Source organism: Gallus gallus, chromosome 2 (assembly GCF_016699485.2).
Source record: "Gallus gallus isolate bGalGal1 chromosome 2, bGalGal1.mat.broiler.GRCg7b, whole genome shotgun sequence".
Classification (NCBI taxonomy): Eukaryota; Metazoa; Chordata; class Aves; order Galliformes; family Phasianidae; genus Gallus; species Gallus gallus.
In genome coordinates, this window is record NC_052533.1 from 116,827,320 (window position 1) to 116,843,794 (window position 16,475).

A 16,475-nucleotide genomic window follows, 5' to 3' on the forward strand; every position below is an offset into this window, starting at 1 on the left:
GGGAAAGGGAAGGGAAGGGAAAGGGAAGGGAAGGGAAGGGAAGGGAAGGGAAGGGAAGGGAAGGGAAGGGAAGGGAAGGGAAGGGAAGGGAAGGGAAGGGAAGGGAAGGGAAGGGAAGGGAAGGGAAGGGAAAGGAAGGGAAGGGAAAGGAAGGGAAGGGAAGGAAAAAAAGACATAAAAATGCTTATTTCTCTTCAAGAAATTCTGGCTTCTGTGATTTAGCATCATACTCAGCCATTTGGAACACCTGTGTTAGTGGAGGCCAAGCACTGCTGATATATTCACAGATTCCCCCTCTCTTCCCATAAATAAGTTTTCAAGAGCTGTGATCTTTCCTCACCTAGGGCCGTGCAGTCTCTCTGATGTCCATAAAGGCTAGAGGGCAGCAGCTGTGGAAGCTCCTCATTCTTCAGAGCCTGACCGAATTCTCCCTGGCTTTCTAAATGAAAAAGAGTTGGCTTATAGATTCAGGTGAAAAATTCTGCCAGCAGTGATGTGCAGGCAACCCTGGCTCATTCTGACCCAGTAAGACTACCAGTAACTATCTGGGGAAGAATCATAGAATCCTTAGAGTTAGAAAGGACCTTTAAAGGTCACCTAGTCCAACTCCTCTGCAGTGAACAGGGACATCCATAGGTAGATCAGGTTGCCCAAAACCTGGTCCAGCTTGGCCTTGACAGTCTCCAGGGATGGGGCATCCACCACCTCTCTGGGCAACCGGTTCCAGTGTCTCACCACCCTCACTGTAAAAGACTTTTTCCTTATGTCTAAACTAAATATCCCCCCTTTAAGCATGAAACCATTTCCCCTTGTTCTGTCACCACAGATCTTGCTAAGGAGTCTGTCCCCTTCTTCCTGTAGCTCCCTTTCATATACTGAAAGAATTTTCCTCCTGGACTACAGACACATGTTAAACATGCAGAGCACCTAATGCCTACACAGCATGATGCAGACATGCCAGAGCCAGATCTACGTCAGTAATATGAAATTTTGGGCATGCTGATTTGCTGGACTAAGTGATATGTCCTTTTGCTAGAAGTGTAACTCCCCCCCTTGTCCTTTTTCTCCCTTGCCCCTCATTCTGCTGAGCACTGCAGGCATTCTTACAGTGCAGTTAATCTCCATCACGTCAGCTCATCTTTATTTAAATTGCCGTGGATGAATGCTTGATGCAATCCTCCAGTTATTTTTGCATCACTCATGCACTAAGAACTGTACTTGTGCCTGAAACAAGGGTAAACAGGGGCTTTCGAGTGCCTTCTCTTCAATGCACGGTCAGCATGCTTTTTCTCTACTCCTTTGTATACTGCTGCTGCAGCGAGATTTGATCTGGGTTTATGCTTTGAGCATTATGTACTGGATCCTGTATCTGTAGCCTGAGAGAATAAAACTATCTGCTTAATTTAAGGTCTGTTTTAAGAAGTTACAGCACTTCCACTGTCCTTGTCACTCATGCGTGCAGTAACATCTCTGCAGAACTGCTCAATTTGAGTACAGTCTTGCTATTGCTATTGACTTTCCTGAGACTTAATTCCTAATTTCAACTGTGCACTTTCCATTAGCTGCCACAAGATATTCATTTGTATTTACAGGGAATCTATCTTCTGTTCTAAAATCATGTTCCCAAAATTTGCAGTGATGAAGTATATACTCACTTGTGAAAGCCTAAGGCTCACATTAAAGCATCATCTGAACGTAAAACTATCAACATAGAATTATATTCACTGGTGACTGCAAATAACAAGCAATACATTTCAGAGTTCATTTTAGCCCTTTTATTTTATGGCTGTATCTGGTGTCTTGCATGCATTAATAATTTCATGCTATGATGAGAAAGACTACATAGGCTCATAGAGGCCCTTACCTCTAGTCCCTGGACATCTCCATCAAGGCTGTCATGCTGACAGGCAAGACAAGAGGTCTATCAGTGAAATACCATACCGAGATCACGCCATACCTATAAAAGTCTTGTTCATACATGTTATACCACTAGCAAAACCATTTTATGTCGCCATTCAAGAGAACAGAAGGCTATCTCACCTGGAGAAGACCATCTTTTTAAGAAACTCTGTCTACTACTTAAAGAAGCATTAGCTATCTACTTAGACCCTAAAACACAGGCAATGAAATCATATTTTCCTGTAATATCATACCTACACTCTCTGCAGTGATTTAAGAATGTATCGTACAGTATCTGGCCTTTGGAGGCAAAGGAAAGCCTTCCAGTTGTCCTTCCCTCATCCCTGCTGAAGGCACTGACATCTCCCTGAGCAGGATTTCCTTCAAAAGCTGAAGGGCCAGAAAGGAAAGCAGCTGCATTCAATTACCAAAAGCATGTATCTGCTAGTCAGAAAGAAAAGGTTGCTGCTCCTGCTCAGACAGAACAGCTCCCTGTTCTTTAGGGGTAAACTCTGGCAGATCAAAATTAAGTAGTAGTTGATTTTGGTAAGAATGCTGGTTTGAATAAGCAAAGCAGAAACTGGAGGGGCCTCTGCAGAACTTCTGTTTTCTAGCGGTCCCTCTAAAATAAACAAGCAGAATTCCTTAAAAAAGACAGCTTCTCTTTATAAATTGCTGCTGTTGGAGGGGTGGGGGAAGGGAGGGACTCTTTGATCAGGGTTTGTCTTGAACCTATAAAAATGAATAGATGAAATTTGATGGTCTGTGTGGATAATTTGCTCCCCAAACATCCCCTCCTAATGGTTCCCTTCTGGTCCTTTAGTCCCTGGAAGTTTGGTTTCTTTCAAAGTGGAATATCAAAGTGATAAATGAGGACTTGAGAAAGAGATCACTTGATGGGAGAATGTAGCCAGATTTTAGAGACAGTGTCAAAAGCTTCATTTACCATCCAGTTGTATGTTGAACATTAGGAGATAAGGAATCTGCTCCCTGTCAGCAGTTACTCTACATCCCAAACTGATAACTCAGATGAAACCATCTGGACAGATACTTTATTCTACAAACCTTGGCTCTGCTTATGACGTGGTGCATCAGGTTGTTCAAGAGGGTGGAAAGAGGTTGACTGTGGGAGAGCTTCAAGAGCAGTCCAGAAATATGGTGCTCGTGACATGAAATTAATGGGCATCTCTGCTTCACCTTGTTTTTTGAAAAACATATGCAGTCTACTTGAAAAATGGAACTGTGTGAGACCACCAAAATAGACTGAATTTAATAGAACTCTGGAAGGGAATTGGAAACCATATAGCGATTATGTGCTGTTTAGTTGGCAAATGGCTGACATCGTTCTCATAATTTAGGTGATCTCAGTTATTAGTGTTGTTAATATTTGATTTGTGTACAGTCTCCAGTTTATTTACTATGGGATTTAAAAAAGTAAAAAGAAATCCAGAATGCAGAGTTCAAAGATTTTATAAGTAGGAGGATGTGAAGATTATAAAATGATTTACAGTTTCCTTACTCCTAATGAGTTATGGGAGGATACACGGTTGTTCTAGCTTCTGAAATGCAAAGGGCAAACATAAATACAGGTTCTGTTGCTCTAAAGCAAAATCTGGTAATTCTACCCTCAGAACATTCTTTGTGAAGCACCTTCTAGTGACTAGTTCAATAAGCACCTCCCTTCCAGAAACTGTGAAGGTTTTCTAAGTGCTCAATGGGAAAAGGAGGCACTAAAATTTCTGCTGAGTCTCTTGCCATGTAGTAGTCAGGTAGGCTTTGAGTATTATGCACTGCTATTTACAGATAATAAATCTATCACAAGTACAGCATCAGGCACTCTGGAAAAAAATGTATGATTGTGTTTACAGAGGTTCTGTAAGCCTTTCTGGCAGACTGAATGGGACAAGTCAGAGGCAAAGGTCGGTGGCGTTGCAGAGGGGTAAAGCTGGGAAAAAAAACATCTAGCAGCAGTGACATCTGGAGATGAGCAACCACGGGGGCAGATGGCTTTTTAACCACACAAAGGAGGAGGTTGCTTGAGTTAAGCTCCAAGGGTTAACGCTGCTCATATTCAAAGTCTAAGACAACATAAAGAAGTGGTATTTGAATCAAATCTTATACCAGGAGCTTGGAATGGAGAAAACTTCCCACTTGCTATTTCCTTGCTGCAAGGGAGGAGAAAATGGCTGGCACCACTTTGGTAGAAAAGGAAGGAACAGATGAGACAAAGCGAAGATTGTACCCCTTTGGCCAAGAAAAGTCCATGAATGAGATGCTTGTGATAGAAGACAAATCATCAACTTGTTATGTTTGTGCCTTCTGCCTTCGCTCAGCTTTCCTCAAACGCCAGATTTGGCTTTCTTGGAACTGGCACGTGTAGTTCAGTATCTTTTATCACATGAAGGAACTGCAGCCATACTGTTCAGGCAGGTGGGACTATAGGACTGTGTCTACCTCTTGAAAATGTATACAAATAACTATTTTAAGTTTTTCAGTGTAAGTAATCGATGATAGTTAGTCCAGTGCTACCTTTATTTCTTTTTAAAATCAGCTGCTTGGAGTATGCTCTCTGCTTCACATCTGCTTCAACATGCACAGTTAGATTCTGTTTTCTTGTTATTCCATCTGCAGTTTCACAGCTGCATGTGTCTTTACACACTGCTGTTTTGTTCAGTGACAGCATTTAGATTAAGTTATTTCCTCCTACCATCTCCACTCTGATATATGTATACGTCTTCTCACACTCACCTAGGGACTGAAATTATATCTACCTCAGTATAACCTACGACCATTAAGGACAGGCAAACCACGCTTTGCAATCGAATTAGTTACTCATTAAATAAAGTTTCAAGCATTTTAATTTTTAAATTAATTCACATTCCTGAAAGATGACAACTGTGTCTCATTTTACATATACCAGTGGCCTAAAAACAAAAAAAAGGCTTTCAAATTTTCAACATCCAGCATTAGCTTCAAGGACTGAGCAAAGACACTGAAGTAATGAAGTGCTGAAATTTTTCTCCACATACAGATGTTTCAACCATTTCAACAGACATGGCAATATCTCAGCCACTATCTTTCTGTCATATCACAGCACTTAGTGGAAGTATGCAGTAGGCTCCTAGAACTGAAAAAAAACAGTATTAGTTATCAGATCTGGTCTGTGGGAGACATATGCTCTCTTTAATAAAATAAAGAAAAATGAAGAGATTTGACTAGTATCAAACCTCAGGACGTTGCTGCTGTTTGAAGTACCGATTTAACTTTAGGCTTCTCTTTGATTTTCTTACTTGATGAGAGTACACGATGGCCGTAAATCCGACCTGGCAATGATTTTCAAGGTCACCTGTGGATATTGTTTTGCATGGTGTTAAATAGACTGTAATGGTGTCATTATTTCTCCAGAAGGACAAGTGAAAGTCCCATTGGTCTTCTTGCTGTCTCATAAATAATTAACAGACTGTTTTAACTGGATCTAACCTTTGTACAGAGTGATTGAACTTCACTGCATAGCAAAGGTAAAAGAGATGCAGAAAAATATCATCCATCACTGGTGTTACTAAAACACTCAGGTAATCAAGGAATAAAACCAGAAGACTTAACACTCAGTCAAACAGTTTTAGCAACAAGAATAACTGTCTTTCTATACACATGTTAATGTTTTTAGCTTCCTCCACCACTGAGATTCCTTTTTTCTTTGAATTTTTTTTTTTTTTTTACATCTTTCCACATGACCATCAGCTAACTTAAAACATATACAAGTTAATTAACTGTGTAATGTTAATAGGTAAGAAAGAGTCCAGCATTTTTATTTTCTCATGTTCCATAAATGAAAGTCTTGAATAAGAGGGCTAAAAGAAAGACAATTTCCTCTTTACTACTACTAAAAAACTCAAAAATTTCAAGAAGAAATAACTGAAAACAACTTCTGGATTTGGATATTGTAATTATTTCCTGTTTTGATCAGCAGCCCTCTCCAAAATTCCATACTGAACATCTTCAACAGATCTTTATTAGGGTCTAAAATGTGTACTAGAGACAGTATCTAAAACATTGCTGAAGTCTGCTACTTCTCACCTGGAAACTTCCCAGTTTTCTTGGTAACAACAGCTTGTGTTAGCAAGAGCCAGGTCCGAGCTAATTAAGATGTTCTCTTATGATCAAATGCAGAGGGGAGGGATAAAAATGTGTTCTCATTGTGGAATATAGGAAAGATGATCTAGAAAAGAAATACTAAACTCTAGCCATGTAGTTGCAAAAAGAAAAAAGAAGAGAATTGGACTAACAGAATCAAAGAGAGAGTGAGAATAAAAATCAGTCTCTCAAACACTTCTGTTTCACAGAAAGTCAAAGGTAGTTAGAATTAGTCGATTTAATGAACTTTAATTCTGCAAACATAAACAACTGTACACTGTCTGGAAGCAAATAACCAAACCCTCTGCTGAATTTCAAAGCACTGCCATACTCTTTGGCTACGGTGATAAGATTGAAAAATGACTGCATCCAAGGTCACTGTTCCTTTTCTTGTCTGTTTTTAAACTGTAACTTAAGGAAATGAACTGCGTGTTTCCACTACAACCTTTCCTCTTGTCTCCTTTGTTCTATGTTTTAGGAAATGAAAATATCTTGAGTACAAGCCATGGCAAGTTCATAAAGAAAGAAAATGGTTAAATAATTTTGCTTTTCAAGTTCATTTCTGTGTAATTGTATTCTCTCTTTGGGCCCTATAGTCTCAGACTGATGAATACATGATAGCTACTGGAAGTGGAAAGCTCTGAGCGCCCATCACAGGAGGAGATGCCCTCTTCCTCAATGCTTTTGGCAGCTCCACAAAGCAGAGTGGAGGGAATATTTTAAAGCAGAAGTAGGAGACTCCAACAGCACCTTTGAGACACTTGATGGGAATATCATTTCCTTCTCCATTAGCTGCTGGTGGCAGCATGTGTCCAAGGAAAACAAGGGGACTCCAGTGTCAAGTAGCTCTTCACATGGAGGCCAGAGGACATTCAGAACTTCCTTGCTCCTCAACTTCATGGGTGCTAGAAGATTTGCTTCTCTGCCCTTTCTGCCATGAGAACAACCCTTTCCTTTCCAAAAGACATTCATATAAAATTCAGATTTTTTTTTTTTTTTAATCTCAAAGGGGGAAACTTCCCATGGATCTTTCTGGAAACTCTTGCAATAACTGAGGAGAACCCTCACTGTCTTAAAGCCAGCCTTAAACTATATTCTTTTTTTCATTTTCATCTATCAAATTTCTCTGATAGTTTATGGGAAAACAATAGAAGCCAAAAGGCCACATTCAGGCACTTGCATTAAGCAGCTTCAATGCACAGTGATCAACTGTTGCATGCTGTAGAAAAAATAAAATAATGCAAACAAAGGCCAAGAACACATCTTCCAGCCACACACACACACACTCCTAGTAGTCTAGTAGTGGGGATGTCAACACACACGAGCATTTGCACTCTGTCCTCCTGTTTAGCAGCCCTTGGACCAGGCAGGTCCAACCCACGGCATGGCCCCAAATGTTCTGTGGCTGTCCCCTGCCCTGCACCAGCACAGCAGCAGCTCTTCCCTGACAAGAAGCCCAGCCTAGCCCCAGGCACACATCCCTCAGTCACAACCAAACATCAGTGTTCAATCAGCACTGTCTGAGCTGAAATCAGGACACGGGGAAGGCTCAGTGCAGTGCTAAATCAAGTTATGGCAAATAACAGTATGCAGTTTGACACACTGGCTAAACCTAGTCATGTGAACAGCAAAAGATACGCAGCTGTTCTTCCCCTTTTGATAAAATAGAGAAGAGGTTTCAAGATTTCTGAAACAATCACCAATTATTGATATATGTGACTCCATTTTCTATCAAGATAAATTAATTACCTGCAAGTTTTCAAATGGAATGTATAGGTTTGTCATCAGATATTCAACTCAAAAGAAAACTTGATCATGTCATCTTACCAGACTTGTGTAAGCCCTCTCTTAGCACAGAAAAATAACCCTTTCATCACAGTCAGATCTTATTCATGTCATAGCTCTTTAGCAAGACAAACATACATGAACAACTGTTTTCAAGAATGAAGTACAGGAAAAGTAAGATTTCATCAGAAATATCTGATGAATGCCTTGAGAACTCACTAAGAATTGCAACCACATCCACTGAAGCATACTGATGCATTAGTTTGGCAAAAACAAGACCCAGTATATCACTAGTTTTAGATTTTTGTTGCATTTTTAAGTTAATTTTGAATATTTTATAATAAAAGTTTTGCCATTTGCATATGTTAACTAGATCATACATTTTATGGATGCTGCTCTGAAAGTAATGCCTGCTACTTTATTATATTGGCCCATAATGTCGGAGGTGGATATTGGTGTTATTACCGTAGAGGTTAAAACTTCCCCACTAGTGCTCCACTACATTTTGTAGCCACATGACAGATGGCAGCAGAAAGGCAGTTTGACAAGGTAATATCTGTTGTAGATGTGTGGATGAAGCAAAGATGTCTTAAGGAATTCCTCCATGCAGAAAAAGACACCCACTGACATACCCTGACTTTTGCTCAACGTTTATGGAGAGCAAACAGCAGACATAAGCACTGTGAGGCAATAGGCAGTTCCTTTCAGCAGTGAAAAATCTGCAGCTGTGAAAGTGTCACAAGCACAGCATACAGGCTCTTGTTCATTGTTGGCAAAAAATGCATAGCAAAGGGTGGTGGGTGGGATGAAAAATACAGGTATGTAGCTGATAATTTTCTCTATCATATAGTGTTACTGTGTTGTCTATATCTGTTGTTGTTTCCATGGAAATAAGAGGCATTACTTTTCAAGCAACCTATGTGCAGCCCAAGACAATTCCTCTTCACTCCATACAGCCCAGATGAGCAAGAAGGTTGGACACTTATGCTTTACCTAGTAGCAATCTAGCATTCCACAGTGTAGGGGAAGAGACTCAACACCTCTAAAGAGACATAGCGTATCTGAGTTCCACACAAGCCCAAGGGTTTAGAGATTTTCTAAAAATCAAGCACAGCAAACAAGCCTATCCACACTGCACTTATAGACAAAACTGTTTAAGTCAGTGTTTTTCAAACCCATCCTCTTTATCATGTTTGGTCAGTAAATGGCAATTATAATACTCCTGAGTTACTCTGCTACTATGCCTCTACTACTACACCTCCTGGACAAGTTCTTTTTGACCTTCAAGAATGATTTTTAGTATTACAGTGAAGGTACCTCAACTAAGAATTTATAGACCTTGAATTTCTAATTCTTGGTCTAAGTAGCAGCATACTCAAAACATCCTGATTGCATCCAAAACTTAGTTGCTTTATCATGTCTTTGATTAAAGGATACTATGTGCTTGCCACCAGAAATCTGACCATGGATAAGGACAAAGCAGATTTAAAACCAAGACAACCACCACTGCACCCATGAGGCATTCCTCAATCACAAGAAATAGATCTAGGGAGGCATGTACCCGCATCAACTTACAAATCATACATACAAGTGCATCCAAACCATTGTACAGTCTTGGCTGAAGCCATTTGTAACTCTGAGAATAAGAAAATTCTGGCTTATTTAGACAGGCAATCGTTAGCTAACAAAATGGAACAAGATATCTGATTGGCAGAGCACAGAGCATTATGGCAAGCAGAATAGCATCTTGGAGACTCTAACAAGCAGTACTCCCCAAAGATCAGAGACAGCTCTGATCCTGCTAAATACCTACAGTAACCTAACTAAAATGAACAAATAAAAATACACCCTCAACAAGTTTTCTAATAGCATGAATCCAACAAGACAACAATAACTCACCCCCTTTCCCCAGACCACACCTCTTAAGAAGGATTCATAAATACAGGTTAGTCTATTTACAAGCCCACTATTTATGGGATAGGTGATCAGGTGTCTTCAGCCGTTGAAGCAGGTGTCTTCTATCAGCAATTGAGACAGCTCTGTGGTTGTTAATTAGCCTTATTTAGAGAGTCTTTTATAAGGGCTGTTGATTTTATTTGATTTATTTACGTATATTTATTTGGGGTAGGGTCACTTCTTTAAGGAGGTTGGTGGTGGAAGTTGGGGTTTGGACCTTGCTTTTGGTAGTACTTCAGTATTTTTTGTTTGGTTATCTATTTCTTGCTTTTTTTTTTTTTTCTTTCTCCTATATGAATGTTGGTGTGTAGGCTTTTGGTTTCTTTGTTAAATTTGTCATTACTGAGTTACTTCATGGTAGTTTAGTGAAAGGTGCCTGTGCTCCATCTCAATTCTGTTCTGTTTTTGATAAGTATTTTGTGTTTCCAACCATTCCTTGTGGCTTTTTGTGGATTTTGTGGCTTCATTTTTTTTTTAGACAGTTATTAAAATTCATTTTTTTCTTTTATTTCTAGCTGGAGTAGTCATTCAACATTTGTTGAGTTTGGTAATCACTGCATCTTCTCCTGGATTGCTTCATTTAACTCATTTCCTACACATGGATGTGTCAGCATTAGTTTGTTCCAATCATCTTCATGTTGTTTCTCATCTAGCAAAACAGAAGTTTGATTTTATTTTATTGTATGTGTAAAGCATCTGTGAAATGTTATCCATGACCTTAATCACTCCTACAACCAAGTGAATCACCATTTCTTTCAACCAATGCTTAAGACCTATCCTAGTAAATAAAAAAAAATCTTTGTTTTTGTGCTAGTTCTGTATTGGCCTTCTCTGAAAAGTCTGAAGTCCTGTAACTTTGAGTAAGCAAAGGATTTTTATCGTGTTTCTTAGAATCTGTATTCTAGAACTTTATCATAAACCCTTATTGGGTCCTTTTCTGCTTAATGGAATAATGTAAACTCATAAGTAAGATCATTTTAAACTTTTTTTTATATAGTCAGTCATTTAGTTAGAAAATGCTATACAGATGTATGGCTTCAGCACTGAATAAAGCAAAAAAAAAAATCTAACGGTATTTTATAAGCAGAATGAACAGTACATGAGTATATAGAAACACAGAAGTGAGTATGAATATGTACTTTACAAGTGGCATGGATGCACGTGACAAATACTTTCATTCTCTGTGTGATCTCAAACAATCCTGAAGGCTGTAGTAATAGCACTAAACAATGTTTAGATTACCCCCATGCTAAAATATCCAGTAACATTAAAAAATACATATTTGATACTTACGTATATAGTTCTGAAGTCTACAGTTGTGTTTAGTCTTGTTAGTTATTCAAGAATTAAAAATAAAGATACAGAAGTTTTTTATTTCTTAAAAAGATTTTTAAAAAGTGCAAAAAAACAAACAACAAAAAAAAACAGCACCTGCTGTATCAGTGTAAAAAGCAAGAAACTTCCCTATGGTTAAAATAGTGAAATTTCCAAAACTTGATTCAAGTTAGGAGATTAACACTTCATTTTATTATTAGACAAAGAATTGACTTTCCTTTACTTCTTTTTATTAGTGGAAACCACAATGGTAAATCATAGAGTTTACAGAGGTGGGAAAAGAGCAGAACAATGTTGTGTGTGTTAAAGAACGAGAAGGGGATTTTTTTTTGTAATGATGTGTCTGCAGTGTTTCCTTCATGCTATACACTACTACTTCATTTTACTACTTAAGTAAAATGAAGATTCCGTGGCCTACTTCATTTTAAACAGAGATTTGAAAATCACAGCACAATACATAAACTGTCCATTAGTATATTCATTCAGTTTTTCAGTGTCCAAATTGTGCAGCAGAAGATGTTCTGAAGTGCTATAGGCCGACTGCTTGAATGCAGAAAATGCTGTTGCCTACAGTAGAATTTATTTTAACACAGAATATTTGTTCTATCCAGTGGTGTTACTGTGCTCTTCGTATCTGATATAGTTTTCGTGGAAATAAGCAGGAGGCATTACTATCCATGCTGTCCGAGATGATTCCCCTTCACTCCATGCAGCCCAGGCAAGCCAAAAGGTTGGACACACATTCCTTGAGAACTGCATGGGTAGATTCAAAGCTTTGTAAAAACCGAGGTCTTTTACTGACTTCAGGAGGTCAAACCTCACATGTAAGCAACTTGAGGAAAGAGAAATAAAAACCTATTAGTACTTGCTGATATTTTTTAATGCCCTGAAAAGTTTTGTAATTTCTATTTAATTCTGTATTAAAGAAGGCATACATAAACCTAAAGGTGACAACCTGACTTTCATCAGCAGCCCAGTGGCAAACATCAGCACTTACTGATCACGCCTTGGTGTTAACTCACGTGCTTTCAACGCAACCTGAAGGCATAACTGTAGGCTGTTTGCAATATCCCAAATTTCCCCCATGGTCTCTAATGTTTACTTAAACTCTAGAAACTAAGATGTGGACTTCCATTCATTTCAGCTTAGAAAATATCATGCTTTTACTGACTGTTGCTATTGTCTACTGAATGTGGTCCTGGGTTGGAAAGCAAACAAACCCTGAAGATGCAGGTGTGTGATGTGTTGAAATCTAATACCCTTCACTGCCTGTCAGTAAAATAAACAGAATTGACTTAAATTAACTTAAACATTGACTGTAACCTCAAAGTCATTTTTTTTCCTTTTATCTTTTGCATATATATATTTCGATGACATTTTAAAACCCTAGATCTTAATTAATTTTCTGGAGGAGCTCTTCCTAAACACACAGGGCAGATTCTGATTGTCTTTAGTGATTGGTGGGGTGTAATGGCAGAGGAACATCATCCTATTTAATCACCTCCTTCAAGAGCTTTCATGAATTTTCCTTATGTTATAACAATTGTATAACAGGAGACCTGGATCTGTCATCTTACAGCCAGATAGCAACCATAGCAGACAGTTTAAAACAAACAGAGTGGGAGGCTACCTGTTCCTATGTGCAGTGACTGCAAACTGCCAAGCCTGCATAGTCAGCCCCTGACTTGAGTTTACATTATCGCCAGCAAATAAGGAAAATCAGGTCCTGAAAAAAAAAGTGTACTGATGTTAATGAGAAATGGGAAAAAAAATCTGATTAGCACATCTGTGATTAATCAAAGCAGTCACAAATGATTCAATGAAATGTAACTCTGCTGAAATGTATTTTGATTCAGTTTACAACAGCCTTAACAATTGTGCTGCCCTTCAGAAAACCAAACAAACAATTTCCCTGGCAAACACAGCAATATTATTTTAACCCTGCTCTCAGTGATGACTTTTCTGTGTACGTTTTACTACAAGTCACAGTGCATAGAACGCTGGGGTGTTCCTGTATTGCCTAATCAGTAGATTTATGTATTTTGTAAGGGTCTGTACCCTCAGAAGGATGGACCAGAAGCTAATAAATAATAAATAAAGGTGTATTTTGTTTGGTGTGCACCTGGCGGAGAGGCTGCCAAGGGCATGTTGGAAACGTTGCCCATAGCACAGCATACTTCTGGACTGTGTTTGGTCAAAGCTCTTGTGTGGTTTCAGGAGAAGCCGTCTGCATAAGGAAATCTCTTTTCATTTCATTTTTGTTTTGTTTTATTTCATTCAAACGTAAAATTGAAGCTCTGACAGCTTGTTTTAAACCTTAAAGATTATTTACAGTCTTCATAAGAAGGCATGACATCAATATTTCTTGGGTTCATTATTTTGCTCTTTGCAAAAGAAGAAAGCTGGCTCACTGGTACAGAATGAAAGCCCCAGGAGCAGACAGGTTTTTGGTAGGCGCAAGCCATTTCTGACCACCCAGGGAGGCCATGATCTTGATACACATCTCATGGAGGAAGGAGAAAGCACAGAGCCTTGATAACAGCACTCGGATTCTCATGTGTCAAGCTGCCGCCTACAAAGGGAGCATCTGAGTGCAACCAAAATGATTATATGCAGCCCAGTTTTGCTTCTCATGTCTTTCATTGTGGCTGCAGTTAGGATCTGCCACTTGGCCTCCCTACTTCCACATCAGGTCAGAAACATGTCTGCATGTCCATCTAGAAATTTCTTAGGCAGGAGACCCCAGTAGGAATCCAAAGAAAGGAGGTAGTGAGGATATAGTGGATGTGTTTTATAGCTTTAACTTCACAGAATCCAACCGAATACTCCTATGTTGACTTTAATGTATCATAATAATGCATTTATTTATTCATAGACAAAGTGTTAACAAACAAATTATAACAGATCTCTCAGTGTGTTAACTTGATACGATGGAGTGCAATAAAATTAGATAATGGTGTTACACTTCTCCACAACCACATCTTTGGATTTTGTACAAGTCTTGGATATAGCTCTGCTTTATGGATAATAAAAAAATGGGAACAATGAATATCTGATCCAAACATTAGTGGATAATTATTATTAGAGATATCAATATTCCCAGGAAGGAGTCTTTTAATATTGCTCATGGATACGTTCTATTACTTTTTTCTTCTTTTTTTCTTTTTTCTTTTTCTAATATTGCTGGCAAAATATCTACACTGGAAAAGCATAGGTAATTCACATCAAGTAAATGTGCAGGCCAGGAGTTTTGCATTAATGTATCCGCTAGGCTGCAGAGAATTTATAACCCCTTAAAACAGTACAAAGGGTTTTAGTATTGGATATAAATTATGTATAAAACACTCAGCATGAACTGTTGTCCCTGTATTAAGGCAGGTATACCAGGCATAAAAAATAAATGACAAAATCTACATTAATGTTAAGAGGTCAACTTTAAACTGACAAAATCAAGGAAATGCAGAATTACTGCTGAATCCTCACGTCACTCATTTTACCCCCTACTCAGTTCACACTGGGTCATCCCATTTCTGTCTGCACCACAGTAAAACCTCTGCTAACACAGAACAAGGAGTCATTGGCTTGAGTACACATGGGCAGACTGTGGCTGAGGACTGCTGCTACTGATCTTCTTGGCCTTCTCAAGAAAGAAACCATCTACTGATCTGTTACATCCTTTCCTATCACCCTACCGGTGCCTGTTTTACCCACTCAATATTTAGCTCATGAGCCCTCTTTTAAATGTTGGTTGTTGTTTTTTTTTTTTTTTTTTTTTCCTGGCAAAATGGAACCCCATCATGTCTGGACCCTGAGCTGTGAGTAATGGTATTTCTAATTCAGAGACATTGGGGGTTCAGGGAAATATGTCTATTTCTTCAAAACAGAGGAAAACAAAAGAAAGAAAGTAAGAATCTATTGCCAATAGAGGAAAGATACGGTGCTTAATATCAAACCAAAACATCACTTCTAAGTGCAACAGAATAAATTCCTGTGAGTTAAACAACAGAATCATTGTTAGCAGCAACAAGTGAAGGATGAATGCAAAGCAAGATTAGTAAGAAGTAATTAAAGGTTGTACCCCAATAAACCAATTAGATCATTGCAGTTACACCACCTCTAGTCACTTGCCTATCAGCATTCACACTGGAGCAGATAAAGCGTTATAGAAACATTAGAACTAAAGAGTGACATTACTTTCTCTTATACACTCTTAACCCTCCCTAAAAATGAGGCTGCAAACACAGACATATAAAAAGACACATACAGTGAATATAACATGTATTTTTAAAAACCCAGGTAGAAAACTTCATTTCAGACAATCACTGGAGTATGGGTTGCATCCACCAATTTATATTTCAGAAAGGACTAAGGTGTTCAAGCAGCCTAGCAGGCAGTTCCTTCCAGAAGGCAGCATTTTGTTCTTTTCTTGTATAAAATCACTCTCGCCTGTGCCATCCTTATTGGCAATAATTAGATCAGCACCTAAATTAATAAATATTATCAAACTCATTAACTTATGACTGAAGAAGAAAGATGTTCAGCTGAAAGGCTTCAAGTGACAAAGACTATACTTGTTTTGCTTCAGGGATCAATTACAGACTTTAAAAAGGAGTTTTAGTCCCACCTGTAGCCATTTGATTGCATTATGTTCTATCTTTGGAGACTAAAGAGGTCCCTATCGCCACGTGTAAGTAATTAGAGATTGTCATCTAGTTGTTTTTGTGAACCTAATAATCCATAACAACCTAGCTGCCAGTTGGAAGGTTTCAGTTGTTTCCTCCTGTATCTAAGTTAAACTACAACCTTGATTTATTGCCGGGACACTGTGTGGACTCACGCAAGATTTCTAAAAGGTTTGTATTTTCTTTTCCTTTGCAAGGGCAAATAATTTAGGTCTTAATTCACGTTTTTGCAGACAAAATAACGCTGATACTTGTAGGGTTAGTTGATGAAATTTCTGTGAGAACCGGGGCACATTATTTGAGATGTGACTATCTGAAGATGTGGTGTTCAGTTGCTGTAATTCAAATGCTAGTTCAGGTTAATTAAATCCAAATCTTTCTTCTTTCTGTTGTATTTCTACATGGACAAATATAGGTTTGGCACTACCATCTTTCTGAATACTGAAAGATCAGTATTCAGAACATGAAGCTCACAGAAATACCAGTAAGTGTCAGACATTGGATTGGCCAAAACCAATTCAATTTCATTTTCGACATGATTGTGCACTGAACTAACAAAGGTTGTATGGGCTATGAAAATGTGCACCCATGTATCTACCAATTTTAATGGTAGTATTTCCTGTGTGGGATATTTGTGCTTTGGCTTTTCAACTCTTTGGCCTTTCTCATATTGCTGATTGAAAG